Source organism: Miscanthus floridulus, chromosome 13 (genome assembly GCF_019320115.1).
Source record: "Miscanthus floridulus cultivar M001 chromosome 13, ASM1932011v1, whole genome shotgun sequence".
Lineage (NCBI taxonomy): Eukaryota > Viridiplantae > Streptophyta > Magnoliopsida > Poales > Poaceae > Miscanthus > Miscanthus floridulus.
This window is the reverse complement of record NC_089592.1, coordinates 285,288-291,639: the sequence shown is the minus strand read 5'-3', so window position 1 is coordinate 291,639 and position 6,352 is coordinate 285,288. Positions and strand designations below refer to the sequence as shown.

The window sequence follows — 6,352 nt, the reverse complement described above, 5'->3', positions numbered from 1 at the left end:
ATTGTCCTATACTACTACTAGTAGGCCTCACATAAAGAGGAGCATGCAGACAAAAAAACTAATTGTGTAAAGTGTATGATAGATACAACAAATATACAAGAAAGGAAAAGTTTTTTTTTTACAAAAAACAACTTTATAATTAGCAGCAACACGCTGCAATGATTGTTACATCATTGAAGCCTACATCTTGTATGGCTTGTAGCAAGTTACATTAGAAAACATGATGCTCAAAGGAGCAAGAGAATTCCAAGTTGTGGTTCTAGGCATGAGAGTCCTCCGTAGCTTAGCGAGCTAGAGAATCAGTTATAGTGTTGAGCTGCCTATGGATCTTATAAATCTTGGATGACCTGCTTCTTGAATGGTTGGAGAAGGCTTGAGTGAAATGCTTTATTCTCTAGTCGGGGGGTTGGAGAGATCATCACTGTTGAGGAAGTGAACCAACTATTCACAGTCCGACAAGTAGTTGACGCCTATGAGGTTGAGCCTATCAATGATAACCGAAGCAATAGCTAGGCTAGCAGCCTCCACCATGATCACAGAAGTGCATGCTTCAACTTTGGCCTTGACATAAATTGCTTGTGCAAGCTGCTCGTGGAAATTGAGAATAAAAACCCCAAGTCCAGCCAATCTTGGATGTAGATTTGGACGGTCTGGCTCAGTGGAGGCATCCACAAAGCACCAGGTGCCTTGGAGAAGAGCTGGTGCTATGATTTCATACATGTTCATCATTGGCATCTGTTGCAAAGAGCACGTCATACCTGATAGAGTAGATGGTGGTTGTGCCACTAGAGCAGTGGTTGAGGGCTTCGTTGACACTTGACCTAGAAGTGGCAGACTTGGTTGGTTGGCCATGGTCGCCCTGTTGTTGGTGATAGGGGGCAGTTTTAGTGGTGTCTATTGGCTCACTAAGTGCAGTTGTCCCTTGATAATTGGTGGCAATGTGCGCTGCCACCGTGTGATGTACCTGCCAAGGATTCCAATTTTGCCTCTAGAAGCGAGTATCATTTCTTGCTTTCCACATATACCATAAGGTGATTAGGATTTTGTGGAAAACAGGGTTTGGGGTGGAGCTAGAGATGATAGTTTGTAAGATGAGTTGGACACCATCTTCCTCGTGAGGAAGGTTATCAGTTCAAAGAGGAGGATCAGAAGAAAACCATACCACACGAGGAAGATTACAATGGAAGAAGAGGTAGGCATCATCTTCCACTGCTCCACAAACAATGTTAATGGAGTACCTTGCTGCTCTTTCAGCAGTGGTGAGTGCCCTGCGTATTAGGCACCAAGTGAAAGTTTTGATCAGCAGTGATAGTTCTTTGCTTTTCCACACCCTCTATAGCATTAGATTTGCATGTGGTTGTATGCTCCTAGATCCTTGTTGCGGAAGCTGGATGACCGACTAGGAGCTGAGGTGGCTATAAATATTTTTAGTGGAACATTGTCCATTTTTTGATGGAATCCACCTTAGTATGTCTTGTTGGTCACTATTGATAGGGTTAATATTAGTGATGGCCTGAAGAGCTTGGTCATCAAAAAAATTAGTGATAAGATCAATATTCTAGGATCTAGAGTCAGAATTCCAAAGTTGGGAAACAGTTGTAGGAAGAGGTAGAGTAGTAACCGATAGGTGCATGTGGTCATGAATAGTATCCTAGAGAGGGCACCAAGGGGCTGACCAAATGGAAGTATTACATTGTAGGATCTCTGGTTAGCCTAGAGGGGGTGAATAGGCCTATTAAAACAAAACTTGAGCAAATGTCAAATTCAACCCGCGACACTGCCGCTCTGACCCCGTGGCACTATCGCACCTGCAGACAACTTCGAGCCACAATTCAAAATCTATGAATGAAAACTTAGATCGGAGAATTTACTGAGGTTCCTGTAGGTATGTTTTCATAGATCAACAACAGAAAGTAGTAGCACAAGTGTATATAAGTAGATCGACCTCAAACCCTAGATATCACCTCAACAACAATATGAAATGCAATGAAGTAAATCAAGCACAAGGTGACACAAGTATTTATCCCATGGTTCAGCTCACCACCAAGACTTGCATAAGTCCACATTGTTGAGGTTAGCCACTAAGGCTTAGGGCTTTGCAACCCTTCCTTGTTCTCAAGTCAAGAGAGTTAACTCTTGAGATGAGAGGTGAGTTTACTAGCTTTAAGAGGTGGTTACAAATCTCCCGGGGCTGCCACACAAGTTGGCAAGCTCCACGGGCGATGCTCTAGCCAGCTAGGAGCAAGCTCCAAGAGTAACAAACTCAATCTACCTTTAAAACGCAAACCAAGTACTCTTAGCCTTTGGGAATCAATTGATCTGCTCTCTAATCGAGTTTTGGAGCCTTTTCCCTCAAGGATTGATGGAAAAATCACAAAAGAACGCTTGGGAGCTCAAGGTCACCAATGGAGAAGAGAGAGAAAGAGCTAAGAGCTATTGAGCGTCGGTCTGCCGATAGAGGTCAAAGGAGACCGTTGTGATGGAAGAGAAGAGGCATAAATACCTCCCCTGGTCCCAATGGTTAGATAAGTCATAGTAGTACCACGGCCTATCTGCGGCAGTGCCGCACTGTGGCATATCCGCGCTCTAGGTGCGGCAGTGTCGCACCAAGCTAGACAACAAGGGATACACGGAAGTTGAGCTAGCTGTCTTGGCTGAGTAACTGAGAATGTATGTGTATAAGATTAAGCACTTGGTTGCACACTTTAGCAAGTTTATTATGTTCCCCTTTATAGTACGACATTCCTACACTCAAATTCGAAATATAAAAGGATTTAAACCTCCTTTGAGTTTGAAGCCGTCAATATTTATAACTGGGGGCTCCTCCATTTCATATAACATCCTCAATTCTTAGTTTCCTGCTTGTCATCTCGATAAATCTCATTAGTCCTCTAATTATGTGGTCATTATCACCAAAACCCACAATTAGGGCTTGATTGCACTTTCATACCTGCATGAAGTTGGTAGGTAGAATTGGTGCACAGTTCCTTTTTTACCCGCAAGACAGAAGACTAGAAAATAGAGCGAGCGCCATTTGTTTTGGCAGTCCAAAACAAAGCATCATGGAAATACTTGGCTTTAATCACTGAAGAGGGGAAAGGATTCTTGTTGGTGACAATATTCCAAGTAGCTTGGGTGAGGAGACTTTTTATTGACAGTGTAAAGATCCCTAATGCTTGGGCCACCATTGTCTTTAGATTGACAAATATCTTCCCAAGAATGGTAGGCAATAGGGGTCGTTGGGTTGTCGTCCTGAATGCCTGTCCACCAAAATCTTCTGATGATAGCATTAATTCTGTGGATAAAAGTCTTGGAGAAAAGAATAGTTGACATGTAGTACACCGAAATAGAGGAAAGAACAGACAAAATGTAGGTGAGTCTACCAACGTGATTAAGTTTATTTGCCTTAACAGTAGTAAGCTTAGCCTTGAACTTGTTAATAATGAATTCATAGGCTTTGTTCCTATCATTGTGATTGAAAATGATTGGATGATCAAGATGCATAGTATTAGGTAGCAAGTCAGGAACTGGAAAGATATTCTTAATTGTGGCTATAGTAGTGCTGTTAACATTCCTGCTAAACATAATCGAAGATTTTTGTAGATTGGGTACCTGGCCCGACCGAGTGCAGAATTCATGGAGTATAGTGCTGATGTTGGTAGCTTCCTACTCCGTTGCCTGTCCACATAAAATGAGATCGTCTACAAAAAGAAGAGAGTGGATAGGAGGGCATTCGGGACCGAGTGTGACTCCCGTTAGGTTAGAATTATGCAATTCATCTTGTAAACGAATGGAAAGCTCATTGATGGCAACCACAAAAAGGTAAGGCGATAGGGGGCATCCTTGACGTATACCATGCTGAGAGGGGAAGGCTTTAGTGGGCTCACCATTGACGAGTATGGAGAAGGTGGGAGTAGAGATGCAGGCATGGACAAGGCAAATGAACTGACTATGAAGGTCGAGGCATCGCAGGGCTATAGCAATGAAGTTCTATTCTAGCCAGTTGAAAGCTTTAGCAAGGTCAAGTTTGATCAGAAAAGCCTACTGCTTCCAATTCATAAGGTTGAAGGAGTGGATGATTTCCTAAGTGATGATGATGTTCGAAGAGATGTGCTTGTTCTTAATAAAAGCAGCCTAAGAGTGATCAATGTAGTCAGGTAGGTGAGGCTTAAGCCTTTCAGCAAGCGATTTAGCAATAATTTTATAAATTACATTGCAGAGGCTGATGGTTCTAAAATCCTGAGGTAATATGGGTTGCATTTTCTTAGGAATTAAAGCAATAAAGGTTTGGTTTACCTCAGGATGCATAAAGGCTGAGGTATAGAAATCACGTACCAGAGTATGGATATCGTTAGAGATCCAAGGCCAAGCAGATTTGTAGAAGGCAACATTGAGTCCATCAGGTCCGAGGGAGGCATTGCTTCTCATGTTTTTGATAATGCTGTGAAGCTCCTCTATCTGCGACACTGAGTTGGTGTAGTGTGATGTGTCTTGTCCTGCATTTGGTTGTTCTACAGTACAGTGATCACTGATAGAACCTATGTCATCTGAAATCTAATGGTTAGGGTCAGAGCTAAAAAATGTTTTGGAAGCAAGTTTGGAGGGTGTACGCTAATTGTACAGGGGTAGTGGCATGGGAACCATCGGTGTTTTGCAAATAAGATATCCGGTTTTTTCGATTCCTCTTGGTGATGGAGAGGTGCAAGAAGGAGGTATTGCGGTCACCGAGAGTGGCCCAATTCTTCTTGGCTCTTTGTAGGTGGAACTCCTCATCCTTGGCGAGTAGTTGGTGATGCTGCTGCGTGAGATGATTTTGAAGATCGAAGTCCTGTAGGTGAGGAGGGGGGTGGATTGTTGTTGAAGAAGTTGATCCTCAACTGCAGTGAGCTGATCTGATATCTTCAGCTTCTTTTTTCTCCATTTACGAAGGTCCACGGCCAAGTATTTGGTCTTTTGAGTGAAGGAGCGGGAGGCCGAATGAGTCCAGCTCTGTTGCACCACTATTTGATAGTCCTGTTCCATGAGCCACCAGTTTTCAAAATGGAAAGGTTTGTTAGTGCGATGGCGAGTAGAGTAAAGGATAGTAAGGATAGGGGCATGATCACTGTGGAGCATATGAAGGTGGTAGATAGTTGTTGTCGGGTAGGCCAAACACCACTCCGCATTGGTAAGGGATTGATCGAGGCGTTGGAATGTTGGCGTGGTACTAAATCTTTTATTCGTCCATGTGTAAGCGGGGCTACTGTAACCCAAATCGATGAATCCACACCACTTAACATGGTCACAAAAAGGCATTAATATGTCTAAGATCAGGCCTACCAGGACCTGATTTTTTATTAACATGCATTATATCGTTCATGTCACCCATGCACAACATAGGCAAGTTGGTGTTAGTTACAACAAAATCTAGCACTTGCACCATATGGCATCGGTGGTACGGTGATGAGGATCACCATAGATACAAACTAGACCAAACTGTTGCGAGCTAAGATTATTATTACATAAAGCAAATATATAGTTGGCAGAGTGATCTACAACGGTCAGGCTAACTTCATCATTCCAAAACAGCCAAAGGCCACCAGACTGGCCTATCGCTGGAACAACAAAAGCATTAAATCGATTGATAAGAGAAGTACGCTTGATGGATGAATTCCTAGTTTCTGAAATGAAACATACCTGAGTTCTCGTGGATGCCAAAAGGCAGGCGAGGTGGACCATTTTGGAACTGCTAAGGCTTCCGCGCAAGCCCCTGCAGTCCCAAGTGAGGAACGTCATAGTCGTCCTGGCGCCCTTGAGGCCAGCGTCGTAGCCTGTTGAGGTACGTAGTCATCGTGTTGAGGAAGATGGCCGTGAGCCATAGGCCACCCTCCACCATCATCGCCACCTTGAGCCGGATCTAGAGGGTGGGCCGAGTTGTGGGTGACGCTATGCTGAAAGCCACCACCCAAACCCATCCACCCAAGAGGAAGCTAAGGGTTGCCATGGACCTAGTACGCCGCCATGGACTCGGGGATGTGGATTCTTCCCTCGATGACCCAGATGGAAAAGTTCAAATTACCACGTGAAGTAAGGCATTACGCTTAGATAACCTTGTAAACTAACTTTTTTTTTGTTCAATTTACTTTATCACTTTTCTTATTGTTCCGTCGACTGAAATGTGGCTGATGTTTCAGTCGACTCGTTGTCCGTTGGATTGTCATCAAGATGTGTGCGACCGATTGGTAGCCTGTTCATTTGATTGTGGCTTGTCGTAAATGATCGTAAATTTTCAGCCGGAACAGTATTTTTCTCTCACACAAATCAGCCAGCAGTACTTCTTCATGAACCAGCAACGATACGAACTAGCCAACCG

At 43.6% G+C, this 6,352-nt stretch overlaps 2 pseudogenes; both read right to left on the bottom strand.

Moving 5' to 3' along the window:
* Positions 1-211: 211 nt before the first annotated feature.
* LOC136501914 (uncharacterized) lies at positions 212-852 on the bottom strand (annotated as a pseudogene).
* A 42-nt stretch (positions 853-894) lies between these two features.
* Positions 895-5,775, bottom strand: LOC136501912 (uncharacterized; annotated as a pseudogene).
* Positions 5,776-6,352: the final 577 nt, after the last annotated feature.